The sequence below is a fragment of the Petaurus breviceps genome, unplaced genomic scaffold (assembly GCF_028583685.1).
Source record: "Petaurus breviceps papuanus isolate PSGF00001 unplaced genomic scaffold, PetGlider_PUasm1.0 90734, whole genome shotgun sequence".
Classification (NCBI taxonomy): domain Eukaryota; kingdom Metazoa; phylum Chordata; class Mammalia; order Diprotodontia; family Petauridae; genus Petaurus; species Petaurus breviceps.
Window position 1 is genome coordinate 194,130 of NW_027187327.1, and position 15,182 is coordinate 209,311.

Consider the following 15,182-nt stretch of genomic DNA (forward strand, 5'->3'; position numbering starts at 1 on the left):
CTTCCTTCCTTCCTTCCTTCCTTCCTTCCTTCCTTCCTTCCTTCCCCTATCTAATTCTGGCTGGAAACACATTGACCACTCATGGAGGATTAGAAAAAAGCATTGTGTAGGAGATGGCACCTGAGCTATGTTGTGAAGGAAGCTAGAGGCAGAAGTTGAATACAAATGAAAATAAAATAACTCTAAATAAAGAGAATATGACTCTGCAGAGAGAGCAGTGACCTAAAAGCAGAGTTCTGGATCTAAAAGAAAAGAGTCTACTGATGGCTTTACCTTCCTCTGTGATCTTGGACTAGGAACTTCTAAATAATGCCCCAGTTTCTTCTTCTGGAAAACTAAGTTATCTTATTGAAATCAAAGTTATAGCTTCTTTCTGAAGGGTTTCTTTAGGAGGGAAATGTGAATAAATATACAATATTTTTTTTGGCCTCTCTAGTTCTGATAAAAACTAGTTATTTTCAAGAATTTCCTTTGTCTTCATCATCAAAACTGTAGATTTCTCCTTCTGGCACTATATAAGAAGTCATTATAAAGCTCAGGAAAAATAATATCATTTTGAAAAGACAGTACTTGGAAATGAAACTAATATATGAGGATAAAAACTGTTAAATACCCTTTTGTTTAAAATAAAAACCAGAAACCATCCAGAGACATTTTCCCTGAGAAACTGGCATCATGACTGTGTATCGTTGGGCAAATGAATTCATCATTAGCCTTGTAGCACTCATGCCCAAGGTCCCCTACAAAGTAAGCTAAAGAAACAATCTCTGCCCAGTGAGAACATGAGCCTAAAATAGAAAACCACAATATAACTAAATATGATTGAGGTACAAATGGGTTCAGGAACCTAGGAAATTTACAAGTTCAGTAATTAGCATCATGCCTTAGCATTGCTATCGTTACAAAGATTCTATGTGGTCAAAAGTGAGAAATGAATTATGAGTGAGCTGGAGTCCGAGGGCTTGGTCTATCCAAGTGATGGGGTAGGGAATTTCTGTTTTCTAATATTTCAAGAGGGAAATTAGTATCAAACTGGAACTTTGGAAAGATCTTACATCAGAGAAAATTATGAAAGTAAAATAAGAGTTCAGACAACCTGACACAGAAATGGTTGTGAAGATTAACTGTATAAAGACACAGAGGCAGAAATAGAATGTTTGAAATAGGGAATAACAAATAGGCTTGTTTGACTGGAGTGTAGAATACGCACAGAGTAATAATGTGATATGTTCTGGAAAGATAGGCCACAGCCACGTTGTGAAGGTCTATTAGTGTCTTGGAGAGGAATTTCTACTTTGTCATAGAGGTAGCAGGAAGCCACTGAAGAAGGCTTTTGAATGGGGGTGGTGGAGGAAAAGTGGTGGGGGTGTGACATTGTCACATCTATGCCTCTGGAAGATTGTTTTGGTAACAATGTTGAGCATCAGGGGCCGCTAGGTGGTGCAGTGAATAGAGTGCCGGCGCTGGAGTCCGGAGGACCTGAGTTCAAATCCGGCCTCAGACACTTAACACAAAAACTAACCATGTGACCTTGGGCAAGTCACTTAACCCCAATTGCCCTCCAAAAAGCAAAACCCGATGTTGAGCATGGTGGTTGTTATTGTTGTTGTTTGTCCTTCATTCTTGAAGAGGACCAATGACATCACTCAGGTGATGTCTTGACTTGTGCCTGAATTGTATTTAAGTGAGGCAGAGCTGTACAGAATCATCAGTCTCATCTCCACCAGGGTCATTGAAGTCCAGCGGCAAGACAAATGCCAAGGCAACTGGGCACGGCCTGGAATGCAATTGGTGACCTTAACCTTTTTAAATTAAGGTCTGGCCCAGGCCTCAGTCTGTCTGAGGCAAAGTCCATTTAATGACTAAGGGCAAGGTAAGAACTGAAAGGGGAGAGGTACAGAGAAACCCATGAGGAGTCTGTTAGAATAACACAGGTGAGAGGTGATAAGGGCCTCAGTGAGGTTGGTGTCCTATGATGGATGTGAAAGATACTGGGGAGTAGAATGGAGAAGACTTGGCAACAGATAGATATGGGGGGTGTGAGGGAGAGGGAAGAGTTGAGCATGTTTCTATGAACTGGAGTGACTAGAAGGATGGTGGTGCCCTTAACAGACACTGAACAGTGTGGAGGAGGCAGTAGGTTTACGGGAAAAGATAATAAGTCCCCTCTTTTGGAAAAAAAAAAAATCTCTTTGCCATTTATCTTCTTAGTATGCTATCCTGAAACAAGGTCAGCAGGTATCAAGGCGGGTAACCAGAGGTGCTTAGCAGGAGCCCAGGCAAGCTCTACTGCCTCCCTGGAGGGCAGAGAAACACTTGCATGAGGAGGAATGGAGAAAGAAAGGTCCTTACATACAGGCTTAGGATTTCTTCCATATAAGTGACACCATCACTTGCAGCATTTCCTCAGACAGATGCTAGTCCATGGATCAGATCCTGGGAGCAACATGTCAGGTTTCCTGTTTCAAAATTCTAGTAACCTGAACCCTGAATTACAGTATAATTACTAAACTGTGTGTGAATAGTTCTGCTGATGAATTTTATTTTTTGAAATTATACAGTTTAATTGCCAGATTAAACACATTTCTACATTAATTAGTTTTCTTTTTTAAATAGTATTATATTTCCCCCCTCAGTTATGTCAAGAAAGTTTTTAGCATTCATTTTTACAAGATTTTGAGTTCCAAATTTTTCTCCTTTCTTCTCTCCCTTCTTCTCTTCTGAAAATGGTAGTTTGATATGGTTTATACATGTGCTATCATGTAAAAATGTTTCCATATTAGTCACAATTGTGAAAAAAGAAAGATAAAAAATGCCATGAGAAAGAATAAAGTAAGTGAAAAAAATGCTTTGATCTGCATTCAGAGTTCATCAGTTCTTTATCTGTATACGGATAGCATTTTTCTTCGTGAATTCTTTTGTACTTATCTGGAATCATTGTGTTGCTGAAAAGAGCTAATTCATAATTTATCTTCACACATGTTTCTGATACTGTGTACAATGTTTTCTTGGTTCTGTTTATTTTACTTTGCATCAGTTTGCATAAATCTTTCCAGGTTTTTCTAAAATCTGTCTGTTAATCATTTCTTATTGTACAATAGTATTCATATATACCACAGCTTGTTCCTGCTGATGAGTTTTAAATACCGCTAGTATTAGGACTTTAGAGCTATGAAATGCTTTCAAATGTATTATGTATGTAGTGAACCAATCAAAAAAACTTTTATTGAGGATGTTTCAGATTTGTTCCTCTTTTACAGTTATGGAATATATACATTGCCTACCTTTGAGCAGACAGCAATATCTATGAGAGTGGTGTGGTAGAGAGAGCATTGAATTTCAAATCAAACACTACTGCCATTCCTTGGTACTTGCCAATAAGAGTATTAAGGCTAATTATGTTACTATGTGCCAGGTAGTGTGTAAAATATTGGGTATATCAAAGAAAGGCAAAAACATGGTCTGTGCCCTCAAGGAGAGTGCACAGCTTCCTCATCTGCAAAATGAAGGGTTTGGACTAGATGGATTTTTAGGCTTTTTCCAACTCTCTAGAAACATCTTGGAAGGCAGCTTGGTACTCCATCCCCTGTATAAACCCCTTCCCCCCAATACTGAATGCTGTTGGGATTAAAAAGAGCCCTGAAATTTAGAATCAGAAAGACCTAGGTTCAAATCCTGTCTCTGCTGTTTATGACCTTTGTGACATTTGATAAGTCACTTAATCTTCTTAGGTCTCAGTTTTTCATCAATAAATTGAAAGGGGTGAAGACTTGTACTCAGTGGTCTCTCGGGTCTCTTCTAGCTCAAGATCTGTGATCCTATGATCTCAATTTTCAATATAGATGGCATCATTTACTTTTGCTAGAGATGCAGGATTATATACAGATAATAGAGAGGATTATGTCAGGAAGAGAATTAGACTTCGAGTAAAAAAAAACGTTGTCATGCCACTCATTAGCCTTGCTATTGTTGTTTGTCCTTTGTTTTGGAGGAGGACCAATGACATCGTGGGGTGATGTCTTGACTTGCTCATGAATTGGATTTAAGTGACATAGAGTTGCACGAAATCATCAGTTTCACTCTCTTCCTGGGTCATTGAAGTCCAGTGGCAGGACAAGAGTCAGGATGACTGGTGATGGCCCAAAATGCAATGGATGACCTTGGCATCTTCAATGTCTGACCAAGCTCTAAGCAGTCCACAGTACCTGCTTCAGCCACCTTTATGGCCATGGGAACAAATTGTTCTTATCCATTCTAATACACCCATTCCACTTGGAGAAGTCTTCATATGCTTGGTGTAGACCTCTTCCTCACTCACCAACAGGTTTGACACCTGTCAGTTACCTTCAATCTGGTTTAGCTCATCTGCCTAGTCAGGTTTACTGGGTGGTTACTAGGTTGTGATCACTGCATATGCTACGGTTTCTTGGAGTCACAGGTGAGAGCTGGGTGAAATGTAGACAGCAAAGGTGTCTTTCATTCAATTCAGGACAAAAGTTCTGAAAAGGGCAGGCCAAACCCTCACACCAGAGGGACTAATCCTCCCTGAATACCCCATACACTCCCATAAGCCTTGTATTTTGGGGGTAAATGACTCAACCTTTCTCAGGCTCAACTTGTTTATTAAATGGGTATCTTAATGTTCGCTTTACCCACCTCACAGCATTGTTGTGAATTTCTGATGATAGAATGCATTTGTTTTTTTAATCAAAATTTTCTTTTACTCTTAATTTTCCCTCCACATTGAATTGAAAAGAAAGGGGAAGAAAACCTTCATAATAAATATGCATATTCCAGCAAGATTAATTCCCACATTCACCAAGTTTAAAAATAGAGGTCTTATTCTATATTTTAAATCCATCACCATCTCTGGCAGGAGGTGAGAAGCATGCTTCATCTTCAGTCCCCTGGCACCATGGTTTATCAACACATTGAACAGAGTTATAAAGTACTTCAAAGTTGTTTTTCATAATAATGTTGTTGTCATTGTATAAATACCCCCCTATAAATTGTTCTCCTTGTTTTGCTCACTATATGCATTCTGAAGCAACACATTTGAAAGCATTTTGTAACTATAAAGTCCTATATAAAGATGAGCTATTAGTATTAATGTAGGGGAAATTCCCCATCTATGCTCCAGGATATATTTCTTTTTGTGATCCTTTTATTTAAGGAGCAGAAATGAGGTACTTAGTACTTTAAAACAGTGGAAAACCCAATGTGTCACACATAAGCATGAAAATGTCACATAGAGCACTCTCTTATAAGATCAAGAAATGTCAGCCTTGTGTGGTGGTATATTACTCTGTGTTTGAAATCCCCAGGCTTAACAGTCAGATCAAAGTCTCTAATTAATGCCCACTTCCAAGATCAGTTTAGAGCCCTCTACAGCAGACAAACTGATGCTATTGAGAAAGTATCTCCCCACTCCAATCTGCCCTCCACTCAGCTGTCAAAGTGTTTTTCCTAAATTTGAATACTAAGACTACCAGAGGGTTGTTCCTTATACACAAACATCCCCTAGATGAGCATAGACCTTCCCTTTCTTTGTAGCTATGGTTTGTTTCCTTGGAGTCTCATTCCCTGCCCATCTTATTTTTAACCTTATCTTGCACAATTCTTCTGGAATGGATTTCCAGATCACCTTTTAGAGATTAGATGTTCAAGGTACCACAATAGACTTCCTCAAAACTTTTCTTACCGCTTTGGACTTTGATATGCCTTGTTCTACTTTCTATTAGTTGTATAAATGTATCTCATCCTCATTAAAATGTAAACTTCTTAAAGGCCAAAAAAAAAAAGTGTTTTTTCTAAGCCATGGGTCTCACTGTAACTCCCCTTCTCAGTAGCTCCCTATTACTTCCAGGATAAAATATTAATTACTCTGTTTGGCATTTGAAGCTCTTTATAACCTGACTCCTTTTACTTTTGGGATCTTCTTACACTTTACTTCCTCCCATAAATCCTTTTTTTTCCCCCATTCTTTTAAAAATATACATTTTATTCTCCCCCAATTACATGTTAAAACAATTTTTTAACATTTAAAAAATGTTTTGAGTTCCAAATTCTATCTGTCCCTCCTTTCCCTGCCCTTCTTGAGACAGTAATAATAAAAATGATATTCTTCCATAAACTCTTACTCTACCTACACCAGCATACTTGCTTTTCCTCACGTAGAACAGTCCATCTCCTGCCACCATTCATTGGCACTGGATGTCCTCCAAGGTCCTCCTCCTCACTTCTCCTCACTTCCCTGGATTCCCTCACTCCAAATCCTACCTTCTGCAGGAAGGACTTTCCAAGTCTCCCTAATATTTAGTGTCTTCTCTCACAACACTTTCCATCTATGCTGTATACATCCTCTTTGTGCACAGTTATTTGAATGTTGTCTTCTCCATTAGAATGGATGATTCTTGAGAAGGCAGAGATTATTTTTTTTACCTTTTCTGGTGTGTTCCCAGTGCTTAGCACAGTGTCTGACACATAGCACTAAATAAATGCTTTTTGAAAGATTGATGCCATGATTTGTCCAGTGTCCTCAGCTTCCACAGAGGAAGCTAAAGCTGGAGATCTCATGCTGATCTCAATCAACAAGCATTTATCAAGTGCCTAACATGCCAGACATTGTGCTGGGACTTCCAGGACCTGGGGATACAAAGATAGAAGATTAACAGTCCTTGCCCTCCAGGAGGTAGACAATGGCCCCCATATGGAGGTATATACATACAAACTATATACATCTGTAGAAGTTCTCCCCCACCAAACTAATCTTTGCCTCAATTTCTTTCATCTTCTTCCTGGAAATAAGACTTTTTTTTTAAAGCCTGGGCTGGGATTGTTCTTAGAATTGCTCTTTTTAGTGAAAGTGTCAGGGACAAAACTGCTGTTGTTGTCAAAACCAACATGGTGAACGTTTAGGGAAAGTACCTCCTTATCTTAGACCCATGGAAGTTCATGCAGCTTTCAGTTTTCATTTTTTAAGAACATATTTGCCTTCAAGCAGTTATCATCAAGACTGACCACTGCACGAAGGAATCTAGGGATTGCTAAACTTTCTGGAGGGATTGCCTCATTATTTTTGCTCTCATATCCCAAGGCTTACCCTAGATCTCATCCAAAGGTACAAGGAGAATTTGTAAATCTCTTTTCATATGTATGGGAGAGACTTTGGACTCTTCATCTCAATTCTCAACCCTGGATTTTCCCAACTAGAGGTTAACCTTCTATTGTGAAGGCAAGTTCCTTTAATGGATTGTTTGGTTTCAATGCACCTGATCCTGAGAAGCTTCTACATGAACTTGTTCATCATTTACTTCAACACTGGAGGGGATGTGGAAAGATTGAGACACTATTAGTATAGTGGCACATTGTTGGTAGAGCTGTGAATTAGTACAAACATTTTGGAAAGTAATTTGGAATCATGCACATAAAGTAGCTGAAATATACATAACCTATGACCCAGATATTCTACTGTTAGATCTATACCTAAAGGATCAATAATATTCCATTATATTCATGTAGCAAAGTTTGTTTAACCATTCTCCCATTGGCAAGCATCTACTTCGTTTCCAGTTCTTTGGTACCACAAAAAGTATTGCTGAAAATATTTTGGTGAATATGAGATAGATATCTCAATGGGGGAATGGTTAAACAAACTTTGCTATGTGAATATAATGGAATATTACTGATCTGTAAGAAATGATGACTATGCTAAGTACAAAGAATGGAAAAACTTATATGAAGTGATGCAGAATGAAGCAGAGCCAAGAAAACAATAGGCACAATGATCACAGAAATGTAAATGGAAAGAGCTATCACCATAAAACAATCGAAAGTGAATGTTGCAAAAAAAAAAAGAAAGATATGAGAAAATACTTCTTTCTACTCCTTGGGTGTGGAGGATGGCATGTATTGTCAGATTATGATTATCATTCTTTTTTAATATATTGATCAGTTTACTGAAATTTTTCATCTTCCTCTTTTTTTCCTATTTAAATCTTTGCTATAATGGATGACTCTTCTGTAGGGGGTGAAATGAAGGAGAAATTTAGAGTAAAATGCAAACTTCTCAATTTAGTATTTAAGTCCTACAAACTGGGTTCTTATTGCATGGCACCTATCCAGCCTTATTTCATGCTATTTCCCCTTAGGAAAACTACATCCTTAAGATGTGCTTCTGGCTCCAAAGTGTTATGATTTTATATTCTGTAACATTAAGTTCCCTGTACTGTCTACTGTTTAAAAAAAATAAATACACAAACAATGGATTTAATGAAACAAACCAAAGCACATGTTTGTTGCCCTGGTTTGCAAAAGAAAATTTCAGAAAATTCTTCATGGACCAAGCAAGATGACAATGAAACCTCTTTTAAAAAGTTAATGATTCCTTTGACAAAGTTTCTATATTCCAAAATTTACTAAGGGAAACTTGTCAGTTCATGGCTTGTATAAGCTTCCTGCTGAGGTAGTGTTGGTGCGCTGAGATCTAATTGCTTATTGGAGTGTCCATTGAATGCAGAGGGGGCTAAGGAGAAATCCATTCTTTTTGAAGGATTTATTTATTTTGCACTCCTATTGCCTACTGTGGGTTTTCATTAACTGAACCTTTCTATGGGCAATTTTGAGTCAGATACTCAGTGTTACTCTATTGATTCGCTCAGGGGGTTGGCAGGCATTTCAAGGCTCAAGATCTCCTGAAATATTTGGAAGGAATGTTTAATTTTCGGACTATAGTATTTTCTAGACCCACTCTATTATCCTTTCTGAAGCCTGACCACCAACCTCTAAGGAGCTTCCACTAATTAAAGGGCAAAGTTCAAATGAACAAGTTTCTTGTTTCACAGAAAAAAAACCCCCAAACCTCAACAATTCTATGACCTAATGGCTCAGGGTGGGCAGATAAACAGCTCAATAACTTATTACAAGACTTGGGGTAATTTCAGTTTAGCTGATGGGAAAGGAAAGGAGTCTTTTGTGAAGAAAGGCTTTAAATTGAGATTGTTTGTGGATATTACTTGCTTAAGTTTCCTTAAGAACTGCACTAAGTATGAGGCCAAAAGAGGGTCAATGGGTAGAAATAAAAAAACTTCCTCAAAGTTAAGGCTGCCCCAAAATGGAATGGGTCTTTCCTATCCTTGAGCTTTTTATCCCAGTCTTCTCAGACCAAATGTAATTCTCCATCCTACTCTCTTAAGCATCTGTTCCCAATTTTCTCTTCTCTCAGTCAATCAACAAGCATTTATTAAGTGCCTACACTAGGATAGGCACTGGACCCTAAAACCCCTAATGCTTTCCCTGTCCCTTGCCTTCTATTTTACTGAAAAAATTTGAGGTTATCCCTCACAAGCTCTTCTATTCCACATTTCAAAACCTCTACTTCTTTTCCCATTCTCTTTATTGCAGTCTCCAAATAAGAGGTGGCCCTACTTGCCGGAGGCTGACCATTTTACTTGTACCTTTGATTCCATTTTTTTTTCCCATTCAAGTTTCCTCTGGGAACTTGCTTTATGGATCATTCTCTGTCTCTCTGTATCACGGTCTCTCTCCCTGTCTTTCCTGTTTTTATATCTGTCTCACTGGCTCTGTCTCTGTTTCTATCTCTGTCTCTCTCCATTTCTCAGTCTATGTCTCTCTCTTATCCATCCATCCAGGACCCAATTTATCTACTGACTCTTTCCCCCACTGCCTAAGAGGATATTCAATTCTTTCTACCCTTACAAAAAACTTTCACTTGATTCTAGCATTCCCTCAGGCTATCATTCTCCATCTCTCTTCCCTTTCACTGCCAAAATCCGGGTAGCAATCCTTTACCCTCAGTGTCTCCATATCCTTAGCCCCTCCATGGTTCAGCCCCTTACAACGGGACTCCCAATCCAACCACTTTTTGGAAATAGCTCTCTCCAAGGTAACTTTACCCTCTTTAATGTCTTTAGTTTTTGATAGTGTGGACTGGATCCTGCTCCTGTATACTCTCTCCTCCTTTGCCTTCCACCCTGTTCTTTCCATTAGGAGGTTATCTGAGTTCCACCCTTTTAGAATGGATATGCCTCAAGGCCCTACCCTGGGCCTTCATCTGGTTTTCAGTACTCTCTTCCTTTGTGGTCGCATACACTTCCCATGGGTTCTACACGGCTTGTCACCAAATTACCTGAGCTCTCTCATCATAAGCTGATGCTGGCCATCTCTACTTTGATAGATCTCTCAAATTCATCATGTTCAAAACATAACTTGGTATCTTCTTGCTAGATCCTTTCTATTAATTTTTTTCTTTATTTATTTATCAAATCTCCCAACTTCAGTTAATTCAATTCAACAAACATTCACTAAGTAACTACTTCCAGGATTTATAGTTGGTGATTGGCATACAAAGACAGAAAAACAAATAGCCCGTTTCCTCAAGGTGCTTATATTTTACTAGAGGGAAAGATTCTTTGACTCTTCCTTCTTTCTCAACACCCCCACCACCTGTGTCTAATCTTGTCATTTCTCCCTGTACCAAGTCTCTCCACACTGTCTCCTTCTCTCTGTTCACATGGCCAACCCTCTAATTCAGAACCTCATCCCCCAACACCAGAGTTACTTTATCCTAACTATTATCCTTTCTTTCCATTCTCCTCCAGACAGCTGCCAAAATAACCTTCTTAAGACCCTGGTGTGATCATATCACTTCTCTCTTCTCAAAATCCTGCTTTTGTTCTCTTTTGCTTTGAGAGTAAAATACAAACTCCTCATCATTCCATGACCTGGGTACTTATTATCTACCACCTATCTCACTTTATTTCATGCTATTTCCCTTCACTATCTCTTCATTTCAATCAAACTAGACTGCTAGGTACTTTCTGTAATTCATACTCCTTCTCTCCTTCCTGCCTCCTTATTTTCCTTTATTCATTCATACCAACCATTTCCCATTCTTGGTATGCAATCCTTCTTCATGTACTACCTTTCCTTATAACAATAATAACAATAGATAATATTTATGTCTCACCTATTATGTTCTGGATACATAATTATCAAATATTATCTTATTTATGATCCTCAAAACAACCTTAGGAGGAAGGTGCTATTATTATCTCCATTTTACAATTGAGGAAACTGAGGCAAACAAAGGTTAAATTACTCGGCCAAGGTTACATAGCTAACTAAGGTCTGAGACCTTGTTCGAACAATGACTCCAGACCCAGTACTCTGTCCACTGAATAACCTAACTATCTGCCTCTGTCTTCTTTCAAGTCTCTATTAAGGTAACATTTCCCATTAATCCATCCCTTATCCCTCCAGTTAGTCCTCTCTTTTCCAGCAAAATATTCTTTATCAAAGTATGTGTTGTATCTTCCCCAATAGAATGCAAAATGCATAAGGCCAGGGACTGATTTGCTTTTGTTTTTGTATTTCGAGTGCTTAACACAATGTTTTGAACATCAGTAGGTTTTCAGTCCAGTTGGACTCTTTGTGACCTCAATTGGCAAAGAAAGTAGAGTGGTTTGCCATTTCCTTGTCCAGCTCATTTGACAGATGAGGAAACTGAGGCAAACAGGGTTAAGTGACTTGCCCAGGGTCACCCAGCTTGCAAGTGTCTGAAGCCAGATATGAACTGAGGAAGATCTTCCTGACTTCAGGCCAAGCACTGTTTCTAAACATTGATTAAATTGACTTGAAGTTGGATGATCACAGGTCATGAATGTTGTAAAGTACTGGGCAGAAGTTAGACTACATGGAAATCTAAGGTCTCTTAAACTATTATTATTAAAATCCTTAGTAAATAGGGTTGCAGGCAGAGGACAAGTCATTTAGCCTCTCTGGTCCTTAGTTTCTTTATCTATGTTAAAAAAGAGGTGGGGGGGGAATGGGAGAGATTAGATTTCTGGTCCCTTCCAGCTCTAAATCTTTGATCCAATGATTTGAATTGATTATCATCCCAACTCCTCTTGACCTTTGGCTTTTTAAACCTGGAGTCAGCTTTGTGGGTGGAGCTCCTGGCTACTCAGGTAGGACATAGATGTGCATAGGGTCATTTATATGTGTGTGGGGTTATATTTGATCCTTTTCGTAAACGGATTTGTGTTTTAAGATTTTTCTCTAGTCTTTACTCACCCTGCTTTTATAATGTTGCATCTGTTTGTCAATTTGTCAACCCTTTTAAATTTTTATCAAAATAGAAATTTATATAGAATGTTTCCCTTGTGGCTCTTAACATATCAAAAAGTGAACTCTTAGTTTAAGAAAGTGCATCTTGTTCTTTTTCTTGCTGGTCCTCTTAAGGGCCCTCTCAAGGACCAAACAGTCCTTCATTCTGGCAAATATATGAATAGGTTAGCATTGGTACTGTAGACTTTCTATCTCACAGTGGGAAAAGTTACACTCCAGGGCTCAGGGTGCATCTATATGGAAGATAATGATTTAGCCTGTGGTAGGAAAACCTGATTTCTGCCTTAGGGAGGGCCTCATTTACATAGAGTTTTTCTCTGAGGACCTCAAAGTGTTTTTTATATATCATCTTTGTGATTCTAAATTTAAAAAATGCTCATTGGAGGTATGAAGACGTTAAGGAAAGTATCCAAAGTCATCAGAACTGAATCTGGCACCAAGGTTGAGGCCCCTTTGACCTGCTTTCTAGTGATATATCTATGGGATTATACTAATTTCCTTTTATAATGCTGGGGACAGGCTGCTGTGTAAGCAAGACTGCCTGTATTCACTGCAGTAATATCAGATACCTTATGCTTGCTGGGTAAGGCCAATAGTACACCATGGGAGTTTAATAAGTTAATATAAAAGTTTCTTTCGGCACTGAGGAACAAAGTCCACACTATATTAATTCATACTTGTTTATATTCATATATAAAAGACTATATAATCTTAGCTTTTAAGTGTTCTTTAAAGGCTTTTAAGTGCTACGAGGCCCACTATCTCCAATAGTAAGTTTTTTGAGGACAGAGACAATGCCTTTTTTTTTTTTTTAGAAGCAGCCAGGTGGGATAGTGGATAAAATGTTGGATATGGCACCAGGAATCCTGAGTTCAAATTTGACTTTAGACACTGACAACTGGGTGACCCTGGATAAATTACTTAACCTGTTTATCTGATTTTCCTCAATTATAAAATAAGGATAATAATATCACCTCCCTTTTAGAGTTGTTGCGAGGATTAAATCAGTTAATATTTGGAAAATACTTGATACATTGTAGGTGCTTAATACACATTTGATCCTTTCCTTCTTTCTGTCTTGATCCCAAACTCTTCATACAGTGTTCTTTAGAAGAGTGACTACACAGTAATTTTTGAATAATTAATGTTATTCATGTAAGCCAATACCAAAAAATTTCAAAATCCTTATATCCTCCCTCTAGGGTCTTATTGCTCCAGTGCTCAGAAGTACAAAATCTCAGTCATATGATGTTCAACTGCACAAGATTTTATCCAAGTGAAGGAGAGATTGTAAGAGAGAAGAGAAAAAAGAAAGGAGAGGATAGGGGAAAAGGAAGGAGTAAAGATAAGAGAGGAGAATAAAGGAGGGGAGGAGAAAGATGAGAAGACAGGAAAGAGGAAAGGGGAGAGGAGAGAAAAAGGAAAAGGCAAGACTGGAATAAAGAAGAGTAATAATAGAAGAGAAAAAAATGATGGGGGAGAGATATGAGAAGAGGATAAGACAAGAGAGAAGATGAAAGATTGAAAACAAAGAGAATAGGGAGATTTATCTTTTTTTTTTTCCATTGGTGTAATTTTATGTTTCTAAGAAGTACTTCAATAATCTTTGTCTCCTATCTGAGATAGAGACTGTTCATTAGATGACTGTATCCTTATTATTGATGGAGAGCTTGTAATTAATTATTTTCTGATTAAGCAGAGCATTTATTAAAGATTAGTACAAAATAACTAGAGAATGGTAGACTAAATTAGGGTGTGTTAATATAATGAGAAACTACGGTATTTAAAAAATGACAAATATGAAGCATGTGAGGAAATCTGTAAAGGTCTATAGGTAATGATGATGCTAAGTGAGACCAACAGAACCAAAATTTTATTCATATGGACTAGAATTATATTTAAAGAAGGAATTAAAATAAAGTTGGAGGACCTTCAACAAAACTAGAAAGGGATACAGAACAAAAAGCATTTGGGGGATGGGACTTTGTTGTTTGTTAATTTATTAAGTTCTACCATGTGACAAGTAAACTTTTTTTTTTGTCTTTTTGGAGGGGGTAAGGGAGGGCTGGGGTTAAGTGACTTGCCCAAGGTCACACCTCTAGTAAGTGTTAAGTGTCTGACACTAGATTTGAACTCAGGTCCTCCTGACTCCAGGGCTGGTGCTCTGTTCACTGTGCCACCTAGCTGTCACCAACTAAGTTTTTTGTTAAGTTTTTCTTTCTCATTTGCACGTTTGTATATTTGATGGTTGAGTATTTTTAAAAGAGTAAGTATACATTTTTGATGCGCTACATATACTTTTTTTTGAGGGAAGGGATCTTAGAGTAATAAAATTGGACAGAATTACATGTAGCTTGGATGACTAGTGGATTATTTTTACTCGTTTCTTTTTCTAGCAGATTGGATCAACTCTGAAATTTGCCAGAGGTCTGTTTCAGTATGAGATGAGCACTTTATAATCCTCAATAACACTCGAAGGGAAATGAAGAACTATTGTAAATCAGTGTCTCAGGGAGATTAGGTGCTTTCCCCAAGGCAGGTCAGTGGCCAAGATAAGAATGTGAGAATTCTTGATTTTATTGTCTGTTGTTTAATGTCCACAGCACTGCAGATTGTCTGCATTGTGGATATCTTGACATGCTGCTGTGTCCTAGGCAAGATCTCCTTGGAAGAGGAAAGGCAGGGATACAAATACCTTATTAGAGGAGGCCTCGGTGTCTGATTTTGGTTCTTAAATCTGCTCATACTTGCCATTACCATAAAATAGCACCAGAACCTATCAGACAGATGTTTGGGGGACATTTTTTTTTAAGTTCAAAGAAAAGGTGTCCAATATTTCTATAAACTTTGAGTATATCATCTCCTTCATGAACTCACAGATTCATCTTTTTTAATGATTATAAATTCTGATCATCTTAATGAGCTCTCTGACTAATTGAAGAACACCTATTTTGCAAGAATGAATTGTGCATTCTAAAATAAAAATAAAGAGCATAAATAAGGTGTTTATGGATATGGATTCCTCTGAGAGCTGG

The 15,182-nt window shown here is 38.0% G+C and overlaps 1 long non-coding RNA gene across 1 annotated transcript in view; it reads right to left on the bottom strand.

Annotated features, from left to right (window-relative positions):
• LOC138145288 (uncharacterized) overlaps window positions 1–15,182 on the bottom strand; it is a 67,306-nt gene that overhangs the window by 50,506 nt on the left and 1,618 nt on the right. The window lies entirely within an intron of this gene.